The sequence below is a fragment of the Phyllobates terribilis genome, unplaced genomic scaffold (assembly GCF_046119375.1).
Source record: "Phyllobates terribilis strain yellow unplaced genomic scaffold, ASM4611937v1 Scaffold_9__5_contigs__length_417890890, whole genome shotgun sequence".
Classification (NCBI taxonomy): Eukaryota; Metazoa; Chordata; class Amphibia; order Anura; family Dendrobatidae; genus Phyllobates; species Phyllobates terribilis.
This window is the reverse complement of record NW_027362769.1, coordinates 300,872,888-300,892,235: the sequence shown is the minus strand read 5'-3', so window position 1 is coordinate 300,892,235 and position 19,348 is coordinate 300,872,888. Positions and strand designations below refer to the sequence as shown.

At 38.7% G+C, this 19,348-nt stretch overlaps 11 non-coding genes across 11 annotated transcripts; 7 read left to right on the top strand and 4 right to left on the bottom strand.

Moving 5' to 3' along the window:
* Positions 1 to 3,601: 3,601 nt before the first annotated feature.
* Positions 3,602 to 3,683, top strand: TRNAS-GCU (transfer RNA serine (anticodon GCU)). Its single transcript has one exon. It is a non-coding gene; the product is annotated as a tRNA-Ser (tRNA).
* A 572-nt stretch (positions 3,684 to 4,255) lies between these two features.
* On the bottom strand, positions 4,256 to 4,329 carry TRNAT-AGU (transfer RNA threonine (anticodon AGU)). Its single transcript has one exon. It is a non-coding gene; the product is annotated as a tRNA-Thr (tRNA).
* Positions 4,330 to 4,912: 583 nt separating this feature from the next.
* Positions 4,913 to 4,994, top strand: TRNAS-GCU (transfer RNA serine (anticodon GCU)). Its single transcript has one exon. It is a non-coding gene; the product is annotated as a tRNA-Ser (tRNA).
* A 2,531-nt stretch (positions 4,995 to 7,525) lies between these two features.
* Positions 7,526 to 7,607, top strand: TRNAS-GCU (transfer RNA serine (anticodon GCU)). The gene has a single exon. It is a non-coding gene; the product is annotated as a tRNA-Ser (tRNA).
* A 572-nt stretch (positions 7,608 to 8,179) lies between these two features.
* Positions 8,180 to 8,253, bottom strand: TRNAT-AGU (transfer RNA threonine (anticodon AGU)). The gene has a single exon. It is a non-coding gene; the product is annotated as a tRNA-Thr (tRNA).
* Positions 8,254 to 8,836: 583 nt separating this feature from the next.
* On the top strand, positions 8,837 to 8,918 carry TRNAS-GCU (transfer RNA serine (anticodon GCU)). Its single transcript has one exon. It is a non-coding gene; the product is annotated as a tRNA-Ser (tRNA).
* Positions 8,919 to 10,147: 1,229 nt separating this feature from the next.
* TRNAS-GCU (transfer RNA serine (anticodon GCU)) lies at positions 10,148 to 10,230 on the top strand. Its single transcript has one exon. It is a non-coding gene; the product is annotated as a tRNA-Ser (tRNA).
* A 2,532-nt stretch (positions 10,231 to 12,762) lies between these two features.
* On the top strand, positions 12,763 to 12,845 carry TRNAS-GCU (transfer RNA serine (anticodon GCU)). The gene has a single exon. It is a non-coding gene; the product is annotated as a tRNA-Ser (tRNA).
* A 1,875-nt stretch (positions 12,846 to 14,720) lies between these two features.
* Positions 14,721 to 14,794, bottom strand: TRNAA-AGC (transfer RNA alanine (anticodon AGC)). Its single transcript has one exon. It is a non-coding gene; the product is annotated as a tRNA-Ala (tRNA).
* Positions 14,795 to 15,377: 583 nt separating this feature from the next.
* Positions 15,378 to 15,459, top strand: TRNAS-GCU (transfer RNA serine (anticodon GCU)). Its single transcript has one exon. It is a non-coding gene; the product is annotated as a tRNA-Ser (tRNA).
* Positions 15,460 to 17,497: 2,038 nt separating this feature from the next.
* TRNAT-AGU (transfer RNA threonine (anticodon AGU)) lies at positions 17,498 to 17,571 on the bottom strand. The gene has a single exon. It is a non-coding gene; the product is annotated as a tRNA-Thr (tRNA).
* Positions 17,572 to 19,348: the final 1,777 nt, after the last annotated feature.

Genomic DNA, 19,348 nt, shown 5'->3' with positions numbered 1-19,348 from the left:
ATTTCTTTTCTGATTCTTTTAAGTTTCCAGCTCAAGGTTTTATTTTCTGCCCAAGCAATGAATTCTTCAAACATGAAAGTTTAAATCTTCTACCATTCAAGAAGGCTGCTATCAAACTTTGCTTAGAGAGTCAGATACGTAAGGAGGAGGCATTTCAAAATAGTAAAATAAAATCCACTGGTTTTACTTTTTTCATGCTTGATTCCATCTTTCTTCCTCTTTAGCACTTATAGCAGATTCTTACTCCCACTATTGCACTATCACAGAGACTTAGCAAAGGCCAATTTGATGTTATCCCACTATGAGGATAGAAAGCTTCATACTGAGAAGATGAAAAGAAGGCACTGCTGAAATTTGAACTCAGGATCTTATGTTTACTAGACAGGCGCTTTAACCAACTAAGCCACAGCACCACAAGCTGGGGAGGATGGGAAAGCTAGGGGAGATTTAGTCACTAATCGATAATTTCAAGTGGTTAATTGAGCAAAACAACATTGAGCTTCAGTTCCATTCCACGCACAGCAGAAGCATTGAATAAGATGTCGCTCTCAGTCATGGCAATTAAGAAACCGAGTATTTTTTGAAGAGCATTCTCGAATAGGACCATGACAAATTTGCAGAATGCGACAGAAGCTGTATCGAGAACAAGGGCTTGGGATTTGAAGTTCCATAATTAAATGATCCATCTTTTATCACAGCTGGAAATTGGGACTTGTTTTGCTTCCCAGTCATGAGACAGAATTGAAAGAATGCCACTGCAGTGCCAAAAGTAGAAACAATTAGGAATGATTGATAAGTTGCTATTAAAACCCTTTGCACTGGTTCATTTCTGATAAGGTTTGTCCTAATCTAACTTTAGACAATAGATACTCTAGGAGATGAGATGAGGCCACACTGCCAAAAGCCTTTATACAATCTTCAGCAAAAACACCCTGACAGCTTAAAATCCTCATGAGATCATACCTCCTAATTTAGACTTGGTCATGTAGACGAGGTGGCCGAGTGGTTAAGGCATCTGACTGCTAATCCATTGTGTTCTGCATGCATGGGTTCAAATCCCATCCTCGTTGGTATAATCTGACTCTTTCCCTTTGACAAGATTGGCTTTCATTTTTAGGCAAAATGGTGTATACTTCAAGCATGAAAGTTGATTCTTTTCTCTTTCAAGAAAGCTGCTATAGTCCTATCGTCTGGTTTCTACTTGTTCATGCAGGCAAGTTGGCTGTGTAGTTAAGATGATACATTAACAATGCAGTTAAGAGATTGAGCTATGCATGCATGGCTTTGAACTCAATCTGTCCTATTTCTTTTCTGATTCTTTTAAGTTTCCAGCTCAAGGTTTTATTTTCTGCCCAAGCAATGAATTCTTCAAACATGAAAGTTTAAATCTTCTACCATTCAAGAAGGCTGCTATCAAACTTTGCTTAGAGAGTCAGATATTTAAGGAGGAGGCATTTCAAAATAGTAAAATAAAATCCTCTGGTTTCACTTTTTTCATGTTTGATTCCATCTTTCTTCCTCTTTAGCACTTATAGCAGATTCTTACTCCCAATATTGCACTATCACAGAGACTTAGCAAAGGCCATTTTGATGTTATCCCACTATGAGTATAGAAAGCTTCAAACTGAGAAGCTAAAAAGAAGGAACTGCTGAAATTTGAACTCAGGATCTCCTGTTTACTAGACAGGCGCTTTAACCAACTAGGCCACTGCATCACAAGCTGGTGAGGATGCGAAAGCCAGGGAAGATTTAGTCACTAATCGATAATTTCAAGTGGTTAATTGAGCAAAACAACATTGAGCTTCAGTTCCATTCCACGCACAGCAGAAGCATTGAATAAGATGTCGCTCTCAGTCATGGCAATTAAGAAACCGAGTATTTTTTGAAGAGAATTCTCGAAAAGGACCGTGACAAATTTGCAGAATGCGACAGAAGCTGTATCGAGAACAAGGGCTTGGGATTTGAAGTTCCATAATTAAATGATCCATCTTTTATCACAGCTGGAAATTGGGACTTGTTTTGCTTCCCAGTCATGAGACAGAATTGAAAGAATGTCACTGCAGTGCGAAAAGTAGAAACAATTAGGAATGATTGATAAGTTGCTATTAAAACCCTTTGCACTGGTTCATTTCTGATAAGGTTTGTCCTAATCTAACTTTAGACAATAGATACTCTGGGAGATGAGATGAGGCCACACTGCCAAAAGCCTTTATACAATCTTCAGCAAAAACACCCTGACAGCTTAAAATCCTCATGAGATCGTACCTCCTAAATGAGACTAGGTCATGTAGACGAGGTGGCCGAGTGGTTAAGGCAATTGACTGCTAATCCATTGTGCTTTGCATGCATGGGTTTGAATCCCATCCTCGTTGGTATAATCTGATTCTTTCTCTTTGACAACATTGGCTTTCATTTTTAGGCAAAATGGTGTATACTTCAAGCATGAAAGTTGATTCTTTTCTCTTTCAAGAAAGCTGCTATAGTCCTATCGTCTGGTTTCTACATGTTCATGCAGGCAAGTTGGCTGTGTAGTTAAGATGATACATTAACAATGCAGTTAAGAGATTGAGCTATGCATGCATGGCTTTGAATTCAATCTGTCCTATTTCTTTTCTGATTCTTTTAAGTTTCCAGCTCAAGGTTTTATTTTCTGCCCAAGCAATGAATTCTTCAAACATCAAAGTTTAAATCTTCTTCCATTCAAGAAGGCTGCTATCAAACTTTGCTTAGAGAGTCAGATACGTAAGGAGGAGGCATTTCAAAATAGTAAAATAAAATCCACTGGTTTTACTTTTTTCATGCTTGATTCCATCTTTCTTCCTCTTTAGCACTTATAGCAGATTCTTACTCCCACTATTGCACTATCACAGAGACTTAGCAAAGGCCAATTTGATGTTATCCCACTATGAGGATAGAAAGCTTCATACTGAGAAGATGAAAAGAAGGCACTGCTGAAATTTGAATTCAGGATCTTCCTGTTTACTAGACAGGCGCTTTAACCAACTAAGTCACAGCACCACAAGCTGGTGAGGACGGGAAAGCCAGGGAAGATTTAGTCACTAATCGATAATTTCAAGTGGTTAATTGAGCAAAACAACATTGAGCTTCAGTTCCATTCCACGCACAGCAGAAGCATTGAATAAGATGTCGCTCTCAGTCATGGCAATTAAGAAACCGAGTATTTTTTGAAGAGCATTCTCGAATAGGACCATGACAAATTTGCAGAATGCGACAGAAGCTGTATCGAGAACAAGGGCTTGGGATTTGAAGTTCCATAATTAAATGATCCATCTTTTATCACAGCTGGAAATTGGGACTTGTTTTGCTTCCCAGTCATGAGACAGAATAGACAGATTGAAAGAATGCCACTGCAGTGCCAAAAGTAGAAACAATTGAGAATGATTGATAAGTTGCTATTAAAACCCATTGCACTGGTTCATTTCTGATAAGGTTTGTCCTAATCTAACTTTAGACAATAGATACTCTAGGAGATGAGATGAGGCCACACTGCCAAAAGCCTTTATATAATCTTCAGTAAAAACACCCTGACAGCTTAAAATTCTCATGAGATCTTACCTCCTAATTTAAACAAGGTCATGTAGACGAGGTGGCCGAGTGGTTAAGGCGATGGACTGCTAATCCATTGTGCTCTGCATGCATGGGTTCGAATCCCATCCTCGTCGGTATAATCTGCTTCTTTCCCTTTGACAAGAGTGGCTTTCATTTTTAGGCAAAATGGTGTATACTTCAAGCATGAAAGTTGATTCTTTTCTCTCTCAAGAAAGCTGCTATAGTCCTATCGTCTGGTTTCTACTTGTTCATGCAGGCAAGTTGGCTGTGTAGTTAAGATGATACATTAACAATGCAGTTAAGAGATTGAGCTATGCATGCATGGTTTTGAACTCAATCTGTCCTATTTCTTTTCTGATTCTTTTAAGTTTCCAGCTCAAGGTTTTATTTTCTGCCCAAGCAATGAATTCTTCAAACATGAAAGTTTAAATCTTCTACCATTCAAGAAGGCTGCTATCAAACTTTGCTTAGAGAGTCAGATACGTAAGGAGAAGGCATTTCAAAATAGTAAAATAAAATCCACTGGTTTTACTTTTTTCATGCTTGATTCCATCTTTCTTCCTCTTTAGCACTTATAGCAGATTCTTACTCCCACTATTGCACTATCACAGAGAATTAGCAAAAGGCCAATTTGATGTTATCCCAATATGAGGATAGAAAGCTTCATACTGAGAAGATGAAAAGAAGGCACTGCAGAGATTTGAACTCAGGATCTCCTGTTTACTAGACAGGTGCTTTAACCAACTAAGCCACAGCACCACAAGCTGAAGAGGATGGGAAAGCCAGGGAAGATTTAGTCACAAATCGATAATTTCAAGTGGTTAATTGAGCAAAACAACATTGAGCTTCAGTTCCATTCCACGCACAGCAGAAGCATTGAATAAGATGTCACTCTCAGTCATGGCAATTAAGAAACTAAGTAATTTTTCAAGAGCATTCTCGAAAAGGACCATGACAAATTTGCAGAATGCGACAGAAGCTGTATCAAGGACAAGGGCTTGGGATTTGAAGTTCCATAATTAAATGATCCATCTTTTATCACAGCTGGAAATTGGGACTTGTTTTGCTTCCCAGTCATGAGACAGAATAGAGAGATTGAAAGAATGCCACTGCAGTGCCAAAAGTAGAAACAATTGAGAATGATTGATAAGTTGCTATTAAAACCCATTGCACTGGTTCATTTCTGATAAGGTTTGTCCTAATCTAACTTTAGACAATAGATACTCTAGGAGATGAGATGAGGCCACACTGCCAAAAGCCTTTATACAATCTACAGCAAAAACACCCTGACAGCTTAAAATCCTCATGACATCTTACCTCCTAATTTAAACTTGGTCATGTAGACGAGGTGGCCGAGTGGTTAAGGCGATGGACTGCTAATCCATTGTGCTCTGCATGCATGGGTTCGAATCCCATCCTCGTCGGTATAATCTGCTTCTTTCCCTTTGACAAGATTGGATTTCATTTTTAGGCAAAATGGTGTATACCTCAAGCATGAAAGTTGATTCTTTTCTCTTTCAAGAAAGCTGCTATAGTCCTATCGTCTGGTTTCTACTTGTTCATGCAGGCAAGTTGGCTGTGTAGTTAAGATGATACATTAACAATGCAGTTAAGAGATTGAGCTATGCATGCATGGCTTTGAATTCAATCTGTCCTATTTCTTTTCTGATTCTTTTAAGTTTCCAGCTCAAGGTTTTATTTTCTGCCCAAGCAATGAATTCTTCAAACATGAAAGTTTAAATCTTCTACCATTCAAGAAGGCTGCTATCAAACTTTGCTTAGAGAGTCAGATACGTAAGGAGGAGGCATTTCAAAATAGTAAAATAAAATCCTCTGGTTTCACTTTTTTCATGCTTGATTCCATCTTTCTTCCTCTTTAGCACTTATAGCAGATTCTTACTCCCAATATTGCACTATCACAGAGACTTAGCAAAGGCCATTTTGATGTTATCCCACTATGAGTATAGAAAGCTTCAAACTGAGAAGCTAAAAAGAAGGCACTGCTGAAATTTGAACTCAGGATCTCCTGTTTACTAGACAGGCGCTTTAACCAACTAGGCCACTGCATCACAAGCTGGTGAGGATGCGAAAGCCAGGGAAGATTTAGTCACTAATCGATAATTTCAAGTGGTTAATTGAGCAAAACAACATTGAGCTTCAGTTCCATTCCACGCACAGCAGAAGCATTGAATAAGATGTCGCTCTCAGTCATGGCAATTAAGAAACCGAGTATTTTTTGAAGAGAATTCTCGAAAAGGACCATGACAAATTTGCAGAATGCGACAGAAGCTGTATCGAGAACAAGGGCTTGGGATTTGAAGTTCCATAATTAAATGATCCATCTTTTATCACAGCTGGAAATTGGGACTTGTTTTGCTTCCCAGTCATGAGACAGAATTGAAAGAATGTCACTGCAGTGCGAAAAGTAGAAACAATTAGGAATGATTGATAAGTTGCTATTAAAACCCTTTGCACTGGTTCATTTCTGATAAGGTTTGTCCTAATCTAACTTTAGACAATAGATACTCTGGGAGATGAGATGAGGCCACACTGCCAAAAGCCTTTATACAATCCTCAGCAAAAACACCCTGACAGCTTAAAATCCTCATGAGATCGTACCTCCTAAATGAGACTAGGTCATGTAGACGAGGTGGCCGAGTGGTTAAGGCAATTGACTGCTAATCCATTGTGCTTTGCATGCATGGGTTTGAATCCCATCCTCGTTGGTATAATCTGATTCTTTCCCTTTGACAACATTGGCTTTCATTTTTAGGCAAAATGGTGTATACTTCAAGCATGAAAGTTGATTCTTTTCTCTTTCAAGAAAGCTGCTATAGTCCTATCGTCTGGTTTCTACTTGTTCATGCAGGCAAGTTGGCTGTGTAGTTAAGATGATACATTAACAATGCAGTTAAGGGATTGAGCTATGCATGCATGGCTTTGAACTCAATCTGTCCTATTTCTTTTCTGATTCTTTTAAGTTTCCAGCTCAAGGTTTTATTTTCTGCCCAAGCAATGAATTCTTCAAACATCAAAGTTTAAATCTTCTTCCATTCAAGAAGGCTGCTATCAAACTTTGCTTAGAGAGTCAGATACGTAAGGAGGAGGCATTTCAAAATAGTAAAATAAAATCCACTGGTTTTACTTTTTTCATGCTTGATTCCATCTTTCTTCCTCTTTAGCACTTATAGCAGATTCTTACTCCCACTATTGCACTATCACAGAGACTTAGCAAAGGCCAATTTGATGTTATCCCACTATGAGGATAGAAAGCTTCATACTGAGAAGATGAAAAGAAGGCACTGCTGAAATTTGAATTCAGGATCTTCCTGTTTACTAGACAGGCGCTTTAACCAACTAAGTCACAGCACCACAAGCTGGTGAGGACGGGAAAGCCAGGGAAGATTTAGTCACTAATCGATAATTTCAAGTGGTTAATTGAGCAAAACAACATTGAGCTTCAGTTCCATTCCACGCACAGCAGAAGCATTGAATAAGATGTCGCTCTCAGTCATGGCAATTAAGAAACCGAGTATTTTTTGAAGAGCATTCTCGAATAGGACCATGACAAATTTGCAGAATGCGACAGAAGCTGTATCGAGAACAAGGGCTTGGGATTTGAAGTTCCATAATTAAATGATCCATCTTTTATCACAGCTGGAAATTGGGACTTGTTTTGCTTCCCAGTCATGAGACAGAATAGACAGATTGAAAGAATGCCACTGCAGTGCCAAAAGTAGAAACAATTGAGAATGATTGATAAGTTGCTATTAAAACCCATTGCACTGGTTCATTTCTGATAAGGTTTGTCCTAATCTAACTTTAGACAATAGATACTCTAGGAGATGAGATGAGGCCACACTGCCAAAAGCCTTTATATAATCTTCAGTAAAAACACCCTGACAGCATAAAATTCTCATGAGATCTTACCTCCTAATTTAAACAAGGTCATGTAGACGAGGTGGCCGAGTGGTTAAGGCGATGGACTGCTAATCCATTGTGCTCTGCATGCATGGGTTCGAATCCCATCCTTGTCGGTATAATCTGCTTCTTTCCCTTTGACAAGATTGGCTTTCATTTTTAGGCAAAATGGTGTATACTTCAAGCATGAAAGTTGATTCTTTTCTCTCTCAAGAAAGCTGCTATAGTCCTATCGTCTGGTTTCTACTTGTTCATGCAGGCAAGTTGGCTGTGTAGTTAAGATGATACATTAACAATGCAGTTAAGAGATTGAGCTATGCATGCATGGTTTTGAACTCAATCTGTCCTATTTCTTTTCTGATTCTTTTAAGTTTCCAGCTCAAGGTTTTATTTTCTGCCCAAGCAATGAATTCTTCAAACATCAAAGTTTAAATCTTCTACCATTCAAGAAGGCTGCTATCAAACTTTGCTTAGAGAGTCAGATACGTAAGGAGAAGGCATTTCAAAATAGTAAAATAAAATCCACTGGTTTTACTTTTTTCATGCTTGATTCCATCTTTCTTCCTCTTTAGCACTTATAGCAGATTCTTACTCCCACTATTGCACTATCACAGAGAATTAGCAAAAGGCCAATTTGATGTTATCCCAATATGAGGTTAGAAAGCTTCATACTGAGAAGATGAAAAGAAGGCACTGCAGAGATTTGAACTCAGGATCTCCTGTTTACTAGACAGGTGCTTTAACCAACTAAGCCACAGCACCACAAGCTGAAGAGGATGGGAAAGCCAGGGAAGATTTAGTCACAAATCGATAATTTCAAGTGGTTAATTGAGCAAAACAACATTGAGCTTCAGTTCCATTCCACGCACAGCAGAAGCATTGAATAAGATGTCGCTCTCAGTCATGGCAATTAAGAAACTAAGTAATTTTTCAAGAGCATTCTCGAAAAGGACCATGACAAATTTGCAGAATGCGACAGAAGCTGTATCAAGGACAAGGGCTTGGGATTTGAAGTTCCATAATTAAATGATCCATCTTTTATCACAGCTGGAAATTGGGACTTGTTTTGCTTCCCAGTCATGAGACAGAATAGACAGATTGAAAGAATGCCACTGCAGTGCCAAAAGTAGAAACAATTGAGAATGATTGATAAGTTGCTATTAAAACCCATTGCACTGGTTCATTTCTGATAAGGTTTGTCCTAATCTAACTTTAGACAATAGATACTCTAGGAGATGAGATGAGGCCACACTGCCAAAAGCCTTTATACAATCTTCAGCAAAAACACCCTGACAGCTTAAAATCCTCATGACATCTTACCTCCTAATTTAAACTTGGTCATGTAGACGAGGTGGCCGAGTGGTTAAGGCGATGGACTGCTAATCCATTGTGCTCTGCATGCATGGGTTCGAATCCCATCCTCGTCGGTATAATCTGCTTCTTTCCCTTTGACAAGATTGGATTTCATTTTTAGGCAAAATGGTGTATACCTCAAGCATGAAAGTTGATTCTTTTCTCTTTCAAGAAAGCTGCTATAGTCCTATCGTCTGGTTTCTACTTGTTCATGCAGGCAAGTTGGCTGTGTAGTTAAGATGATACATTAACAATGCAGTTAAGAGATTGAGCTATGCATGCATGGCTTTGAATTCAATCTGTCCTATTTCTTTTCTGATTCTTTTAAGTTTCCAGCTCAAGGTTTTATTTTCTGCCCAAGCAATGAATTCTTCAAACATGAAAGTTTAAATCTTCTACCATTCAAGAAGGCTGCTATCAAACTTTGCTTAGAGAGTCAGATACGTAAGGAGGAGGCATTTCAAAATAGTAAAATAAAATCCACTGGTTTTACTTTTTTCATGCTTGATTCCATCTTTCTTTCTCTTTAACACTTATAGCAGATTCTTACTCCCACTATTGCACTATCACAGAGAATTAGCAAAAGGCCAATTTGATGTTATCCCAATATGAGTATAGAAAGCTTCATACTGAGAAGATGAAAAGAAAACACTGCAGAAATTTGAACTGAGGATCTCCTGTTTACTAGACAGGTGCTTTAACCAACTAAGCCACAGCACCACAAGCTGATCAGGATGGGAAAGCCAGGGAAGATTTAGTCACTAATCGATAATTTCAAGTGGTTAATTGAGCAAAACAACATTGAGCTTCCGTTCCATTCCACGCACAGCAGAAGCATTGAATAAGATGTTGCTCTCAGTCATGGCAATTAAGAAACAAAGTAATTTTTGAAGAGCATTCTCGAAAAGGACCATGACAAATTTGCAGAATGCGACAGAAGCTGTATCAAGGACAAGGGCTTGGGATTTGAAGTTCCATAATTAAATGATCCATCTTTTATCACAGCTGGAAATTGGGACTTGTTTTGCTTCCCAGTCATGAGACAGAATAGACAGATTGAAAGAATGCCACTGCAGTGCCAAAAGTAGAAACAATTGAGAATGATTGATAAGTTGCTATTAAAACCCATTGCACTGGTTCATTTCTGATAAGGTTTGTCCTAATCTAACTTTAGACAATAGATACTCTAGGAGATGAGATGAGGCCACACTGCCAAAAGCCTTTATACAATCTTCAGCAAAAATACCCTGACAGCTTAAAATCCTCATGAGATCTTACCTTCTAATTTAGACTTCGTCATGTACACAAGGTGGCCGAGTGGTTAAGGCGATGGACTGCTAATCCATTGTGCTCTGCACGCATGGGTTTGAATCCCATCCTCGTTGATATAATCTGATTCTTTCCCTTTGACAAGATTGGCTTTCATTTTTAGGCAAAATGGTGTATACTTCAAGCATGAAAGTTGATTCTTTTCTCTTTCAAGAAAGCTGCTATAGTCCTATCGTCTGGTTTCTACTTCTTCATGCAGGCAAGTTGGCTGTGTAGTTAAGATGATACATTAACAATGCAGTTAAGAGATTGAGCTATGCATGCATGGATTTGAATTCAATCTCTCCTATTTCTTTTCTGATTCTTTTAAGTTTCCAGCTCAAGGTTTTATTTTCTGCCCAAGCAATGAATTCTTCAAACATGAAAGTTTAAATCTTCTACCATTCAAGAAGGCTGCTATCAAACTTTGCTTAGAGAGTCAGATACGTAAGGAGGAGGCATTTCAAAATAGTAAAATAAAATCCACTGGTTTTACTTTTTTCATGCTTGATTCCATCTTTCTTCCTCTTTAGCACTTATAGCAGATTCTTACTCCCACTATTGCACTATCACAGAGACTTAGCAAAGGCCAATTTGATGTTGTCCCGCTATGAGGATAGAAAACTTCATACTGAGAAGATGAAAAGAAAGCACTGCAGAGATTTGAACTCAGAATCTCCTGTTTGCTCGACAGGTGCTTTATCCAACTAAGCCACAGCACCACAAGCTGATGAGGACGGGAAAGCCAGGGAAGATTTAGTCACTAATCGATAATTTCAAGTGGTTAATTGAGCAAAACAACATTGAGCTTCAGTTCCATTCCACGCACAGCAGAAGCATTGAATAAGATGTCGCTCTCAGTCATGGCAATTAAGAAACAGAGTAATTTTTTAAGAGCATTCTCGAAAAGGACCATGACAAATTTGCAGAATGCGACAGAAGCTGTATCAAGGACAAGGGCTTGGGATTTGAAGTTCCATAATTAAATGATCCATCTTTTATCACAGCTGGAAATTGGGACTTGTTTTTCTTCCCAGTCATGAGACAGAATAGACAGATTGAAAGAATGACACTGCAGTGCCAAAAGTAGAAACAATTAGGAATGATTGATAAGTTGCTATTAAAACCCTTTGCACTGGTTCATTTCTGATAAGGTTTGTCCTAATCTAACTTTAGACAATAGATACTCTAGAAGATGAGATGAGGCCACACTACCAAAAGCCTTTATACAATCTTCAGTAAAAACACCCTGACAGCTTAAAATCCTCATGAGATCTTACCTCCTAATTTAAACTTGGTCATGTAGATGAGGTGGCCGAGTGGTTAAGGTGATGGACTGCTAATCCATTGTGCTCTGCTCATATGGGTTTGAATCCAATCCTCGTCGGTATAATCTGCTTCTTTGACAAGATTGGCTTTCATTTTTAGGCAAAATGGTGTATACTTCAAGCATGAAAGTTGATTCTTTTCTCTTTCAAGAAAGCTGCTATAGTTCTATCGTCTGGTTTCTACTTGTTCATGCAGGCAAGTTGGCTGTGTAGTTAAGATGATACATTAACAATGCAGTTAAGAGATTGAGCTATGCATGCATGGCTTTGAATTCAATCTGTCCTATTTCTTTTCTGATTCTTTTAAGTTTCCAGCTCAAGGTTTTATTTTCTGCCCAAGCAATGAATTCTTCAAACATGAAAGTTTAAATCTTCTACCATTCAAGAAGGCTGCTATCAAACTTTGCTTAGAGAGTCAGATACGTAAGGAGGAGGCATTTCAAAATAGTAAAATAAAATCCACTGGTTTTACTTTTTTCATGCTTGATTCCATCTTTCTTCCTCTTTAACACTTATAGCAGATTCTTACTCCCACTATTGCACTATCACAGAGAATTAGCAAAAGGCCAATTTGATGTTATCCCAATATGAGTATAGAAAGCTTCATACTGAGAAGATGAAAAGAAAACACTGCAGAAATTTGAACTGAGGATCTCCTGTTTACTAGACAGGTGCTTTAACCAACTAAGCCACAGCACCACAAGCTGATCAGAATGGGAAAGCCAGGGAAGATTTAGTCACTAATCGATAATTTCAAGTGGTTAATTGAGCAAAACAACATTGAGCTTCCGTTCCATTCCACGCACAGCAGAAGCATTGAATAAGATGTTGCTCTCAGTCATGGCAATTAAGAAACAAAGTAATTTTTGAAGAGCATTCTCGAAAAGGACCATGACAAATTTGCAGAATGCGACAGAAGCTGTATCAAGGACAAGGGCTTGGGATTTGAAGTTCCATAATTAAATGATCCATCTTTTATCACAGCTGGAAATTGGGACTTGTTTTGCTTCCCAGTCATGAGACAGAATAGACAGATTGAAAGAATGCCACTGCAGTGCCAAAAGTAGAAACAATTGAGAATGATTGATAAGTTGCTATTAAAACCCATTGCACTGGTTCATTTCTGATAAGGTTTGTCCTAATCTAACTTTAGACAATAGATACTCTAGGAGATGAGATGAGGCCACACTGCCAAAAGCCTTTATACAATCTTCAGCAAAAATACCCTGACAGCTTAAAATCCTCATGAGATCTTACCTTCTAATTTAGACTTCGTCATGTACACAAGGTGGCCGAGTGGTTAAGGCGATGGACTGCTAATCCATTGTGCTCTGCACGCATGGGTTTGAATCCCATCCTCGTTGATATAATCTGATTCTTTCCCTTTGACAAGATTGGCTTTCATTTTTAGGCAAAATGGTGTATACTTCAAGCATGAAAGTTGATTCTTTTCTCTTTCAAGAAAGCTGCTATAGTCCTATCGTCTGGTTTCTACTTCTTCATGCAGGCAAGTTGGCTGTGTAGTTAAGATGATACATTAACAATGCAGTTAAGAGATTGAGCTATGCATGCATGGATTTGAATTCAATCTCTCCTATTTCTTTTCTGATTCTTTTAAGTTTCCAGCTCAAGGTTTTATTTTCTGCCCAAGCAATGAATTCTTCAAACATGAAAGTTTAAATCTTCTACCATTCAAGAAGGCTGCTATCAAACTTTGCTTAGAGAGTCAGATACGTAAGGAGGAGGCATTTCAAAATAGTAAAATAAAATCCACTGGTTTTACTTTTTTCATGCTTGATTCCATCTTTCTTCCTCTTTAGCACTTATAGCAGATTCTTACTCCCACTATTGCACTATCACAGAGACTTAGCAAAGGCCAATTTGATGTTATCCCAATATGAGGATAGAAAGCTTCATACTGAGAAGATGAAAAGAAAGCACTGCAGAGATTTGAACTCAGAATCTCCTGTTTGCTCGACAGGTGCTTTATCCAACTAAGCCACAGCACCACAAGCTGATGAGGATGGGAAAGCCAGGGAAGATTTAGTCACTAATCGATAATTTCAAGTGGTTAATTGAGCAAAACAACATTGAGCTTCAGTTCCATTCCACGCACAGCAGAAGCATTGAATAAGATGTCGCTCTCAGTCATGGCAATTAAGAAACAGAGTAATTTTTTAAGAGCATTCTCGAAAAGGACCATGACAAATTTGCAGAATGCGACAGAAGCTGTATCAAGGACAAGGGCTTGGGATTTGAAGTTCCATAATTAAATGATCCATCTTTTATCACAGCTGGAAATTGGGACTTGTTTTTCTTCCCAGTCATGAGACAGAATAGACAGATTGAAAGAATGACACTGCAGTGCCAAAAGTAGAAACAATTAGGAATGATTGATAAGTTGCTATTAAAACCCTTTGCACTGGTTCATTTCTGATAAGGTTTGTCCTAATCTAACTTTAGACAATAGATACTCTAGGAGATGAGATGAGGCCACACTACCAAAAGCCTTTATACAATCTTCAGTAAAAACACCCTGACAGCTTAAAATCCTCATGAGATCTTACCTCCTAATTTAAACTTGGTCATGTAGATGAGGTGGCCGAGTGGTTAAGGTGATGGACTGCTAATCCATTGTGCTCTGCTCATATGGGTTTGAATCCAATCCTCGTCGGTATAATCTGCTTCTTTGACAAGATTGGCTTCCATTTTTAGGCAAAATGGTGTATACTTCAAGCATGAAAGTTGATTCTTTTCTCTTTCAAGAAAGCTGCTATAGTCCTATCGTCTGGTTTCTACATGTTCATGCAAGCAAGTTGGCTGTGTAGTTAAGATGATTCATTAACAATGCAGTTAAGAGATTGAGCTATGCATGCATGGCTTTGAATTCAATCTGTCCTATTTCTTTTCTGCTTCTTTTAAGTTTCCAGCTCAAGGTTTTATTTTCTGCCCAAGCAATGAATTCTTCAAACATGAAAGTTTAAATCTTCTACCATTCAAGAAGGCTGTTATCAAACTTTGCTTAGAGAGTCAGATACGTAAGGAGGAGGCATTTCAAAATAGTAAAATAAAATCCACTGGTTTTACTTTTTTCATGCTTGATTCCATATTTCTTCCGCTTTAGCATTTATAGCAGATTCTTACTCCCACTATTGCACTATCACAGAGAATTAGCAAAAGGCCAATTTGATGTTATCCCAATATGAGGATAGAAAGCTTCATACTGAGAAGATGAAAAGAAAGCACTGCAGAGATTTGAACTCAGAATCTCCTGTTTGCTAGACAGGTGCTTTAACCAACTAAGCCACAGCACCACAAGCTGATGAGGACGGGAAAGCCAGGGAAGATTTAGTCACTAATCAATAATTTCAAGTGGTTAATTGAGCAAAACAACATTGAGCTTCAGTTCCATTCCACGCACAGCAGAAGCATTGAATAAGATGTCGCTCTCAGTCATGGCAATTAAGAAACAGAGTAATTTTTGAAGAGCATTCTCGAAAAGGACCATGACAAATTTGCAGAATGCGACAGAAGCTGTATCAAGGACAAGGGCTTGGGATTTGAAGTTCCATAATTAAATGATCCATCTTTTATCACAGCTGGAAATTCGGACTTGTTTTGCTTCCCAGTCATGAGACAGAATAGACAGATTGAAAGAATGCCACTGCAGTGCCGAAAGTAGAAACAATTAGGAATGATTGATAAGTTGCTATTAAAACCCTTTGCACTGGTTCATTTCTGATAAGGTTTGTCCTAATCTAACTTTAGACAATAGATACTCTAGGAGATGAGATGAGGCCACACTGCCAAAAGCCTTTATACAATCTTCAGTAAAAACACCCTGACAGCTTAAAATCCTCATGAGATCTTACCTCCTAATTTAAACTTGGTCATGTAGACGAGGTGGCCGAGTGGTTAAGGTGATGGACTGCTAATCCATTGTGCTCTGCACGCATGGGTTTGAATCCCATCCTCGTCGGTATAATCTGCTACTTTCCCTTTGACAAGATAGGCTTTCATTTTTAGGCAAAATGGTGTATACTTCAAGCATGAAAGTTGATTCTTTTCTCTTTCTTGGAGAAAATTCTTGGAGAACAGGAGAAGTCCCAGAAGACTGGAGAAGAGCAAATGTTGTTCCTATCTTCAAAAAGGGGAAGAAGGTGGACCCAGGGAACTATAGGCCGGTGAGTCTGACTTCTTTACCAGGAAAGATCTTTGAACAAATTATTAAACAACATGTATTTAAGTACATGGATAAGAATGAAGTGATTAACCAGAGTCAGCATGGGTTTGTAACTAACAAGTCATGTCAGACTAACTTAATTTCCTTCTATGACAGAATCACTGACTGGGTGGATCAGGGAAATGCTGTAAATATAGTATATCTTGACTTCAGCAAAGCATTTGACAAAGTATCTCACACCATCCTTATTGAAAAAATGACCAAGTATGTAATGGACCAGGCAACTGTTAGGTGGATTCATAACTGGCTTAGTGATCGGACTCAAAGGGTGGTTGTAAATGGCTTCACATCCAGCTGGATGAATGTCTCAAGTGGGGTACCACAGGGCTCCGTCATGGGACCTGTATTGTTCAACATCTTTATCAATGATTTAGATGAAGGAATTGAGGGTAAACTGATTAAATTTGCTGATGACACAAAGCTAGGAGGGATAGCTAATACTAGAGAAGAGAGAGAGAGGATTCAAAAAGACCTAAATAAACTGGAGCAGTGGGCAGCAAACAACAAAATGGTTTTTAACAGGGAAAAATGCAAAGTACTACATCTGGGCAATAAAAATGAAAAAAGCATATACAGAATGGGAGGAATAGAGCTAAGCAACAGTACATGTTAAAAAGACTTAGGTATACTAATAGATCATAGACTGAACATGAGTCAACAGTGTGATGCAGCAGCAAAAAAGGCAAATACAATTCTGGGATGTATTAACAGAAGCATACAGTCTAGATCACGTGAAGTCATTATCGGTCTTTACTCCTCTTTGGTCAGACCTCATCTGGAATACTGTGTACAGTTTTGGGCACCACATTTTAAAAAAGACATAGACAAACTGGAGCAAGTTCAGAGAAGAGCGACCAGAATGGTGACTGGTCTGCAAACCATGTCCTATGAGGAACGGTTGCAGGATTTGGGAATGTTTAGTTTGCAAAAAAGAAGACTGAGAGGAGACTTAATAGCTGTCTACAAATATGTCAAGGGCTCTCACATTGTAGAAGGATCATCTTTATTCTCATTTGCACAAGGAAAGACTAGAAGCAATGGGATGAAACTAAATGGTAGGAGACACAGATTAAATATTAGAAAAAACTTTTTGACAGTTAGGGTGATTAATGAGTGGAACAGGCTGCCACGAGAGGTGGTGAGTTCCCCTTCAATGGACGTCTTCAAACAGAGGCTGGACAGACATCTGTCTGAGATGATCTAGTGAATCCTGCTTTGAGCAGGGGGTTGGACCAGATGACCCAGGAGGCCCCTTCCAACTCTACCATTCTATGATTCTATGATTCTATGATTCTTTCAAGAAAGCTGCTATAGTCCTATCGTCTGGTTTCTACATGTTCATGCAGGCAAGTTGGCTGTGTAGTTAAGATGATACATTAACAATGCAGTTAAGAGATTGAGCTATGCATGCATGGCTTTGAATTCAGTCTGTCCTATTTCTTTTCTGATTCTTTTAAGTTTCCAGCTCAAGGTTTTATTTTCTGCCCAAGCAATGAAATCTTCAAACATGAAAGTTTAAATCTTCTACCATTCAAGAAGGCTGCTATCAAACTTTGCTTAGAGAGTCAGATACGTAAGGAGGAGGCATTTCAAAATAGTAAAATAAAATCCACTGGTTTTACTTTTTTCATGCTTGATTCCATATTTCTTCCTCTTTAGCACTTATAGCAGATTCTTACTCCCACTATTACACTATCACAGAGACTTAGCAAAGGCCAATTTGATGTTGTCCCACTATGAGGATAGAAAGCTTCATACTGAGAAGATGAAAAGAAGGCACTGCTGAGATTTGAACTCAGGATCTCCTGTTTACTAGACAGGCGCTTTAACCAACTAAGCCACAGCACCACAAGCTGGTGAGGACGGGAAAGCCAGGGAAGATTTAGTCACTAATCGATAATTTCAAGTGGTTAATTGAGCAAAACAACATTGAGCTTCAGTTCCATTCCACGCACAGCAGAAGCATTGAATAAGATGTCGCTCTTAGTCATGGCAATTAAGAAACCAAGTATTTTTTGAAGAGAATTCTCGAAAAGGACCATGACAAATTTGCAGAATGCGACAGAAGCTGTATCGAGAACAAGGGCTTGGGATTTGAATTTCCATAATTAAATGATCCATCTTTTATCACAGCTGGAAATTGGGACTTGTTTTGCTTCCCAGTCATGAGACAGAATAGACAGATTGAGAGAATGCCACTGCAGTGCCAAAAGGAGAAAAAATTAGGAATGATTGATAAGTTGCTATTAAAACCCTTTGCACTGGTTCATTTCTGATAAGGTTTGTCCTAATCTAACTTTGGACAATAGATACTCTAGGAGATGAGATGAGGCCACACTGCCAAAAGCCTTTATACAATCTTCAGCAAAAACACCCTGACAGCTTAAAATCCTCATGAGATCTTACCTTCTAATTTAGACTTGGTTATGTAGACGAGGTGGTCAAGTGGTTAAGGCGATTGACTGCTAATCCATTGTGCTCTGTATGCATGGGTTTGAGTCCCATCTTCGTTGATATAATCTGCTTCTGTCCCTTTGACAAGATTGGCTTTCATTTTTAGGCAAAATGGTGTATACTTCAAGCATGAAAGTTGATTCTTTTCTCTTTCAAGAAAGCTGCTATAGTCCTATCGTCTGGTTTCTACTTGTTCATGCAGGCAAGTTGGCTGTGTAGTTAAGATGATACATTAACAATGCAGTTAAGAGATTGAGCTATGCATGCATGGCTTTGAATTCAATCTGTCCTATTTCTTTTCTGATTCTTTTAAGTTTCCAGCTCAAGGTTTTATTTTCTGCCCAAGCAATGAATTCTTCAAACATGAAAGTTTAAATCTTCTACCATTCAAGAAGGCTGCTATCAAACTTTGCTTAGAGAGTCAGATACGTAAGGAGGAGGCATTTCAAAATAGTAAAATAAAATCCACTGGTTTTACTTTTTTCATGCTTGATTCCATATTTCTTCCTCTTTAGCACTTATAGCAGATTCTTACTCCCACTATTGCACTATCACAGAGAATTAGCAAAAGGCCAATTTGATGTTATCCCAATATGAGGATAGAAAGCTTCATACTGAGAAGATGAAAAGAAGGCACTGCAGAGATTTGAACTCAGGATCTCCTGTTTAGAGATGAGCGATGTTCTACTCGAACTGTTCGCCAATCTCAAATTCGAGCTGTTTTGGGCAGTGTTCGAGCCGTTCGGCGAACACGAACAATTTGAGAAAAATTCGGCTGTTCGAGGTTATGTTCGATAACTGTTCGTGCACCAAAATCATAACTGGATTTTTTCTCAGTAATGATGAAAATTAATGTTAATACGCAGTTTGAGTGTACAGCGGGGCGGGGGGAGGGACAGGGGATGGATCTCTGCAGGAACAATGAAGATCTCCATTTTTTTTTCTCTTTCCCGCATTTGCAGTGGGGAGGTGCAATCTGTCAGCCTATCAGCAGCGCACACACGGAGCGAAGTGCTTTTTTTCACACAAGCAAGGGCAAGTGTCATTGGCAGTGTATGTCACATGTCCTTGCCCTATAAGACCAAGCCATTTTCCCCGTCGCCACCATTTTCTCACTGCTGCAGCTGCGTGTTAGACGGCACCGCTGTTGCTGTGTGCACTATACCTTGTT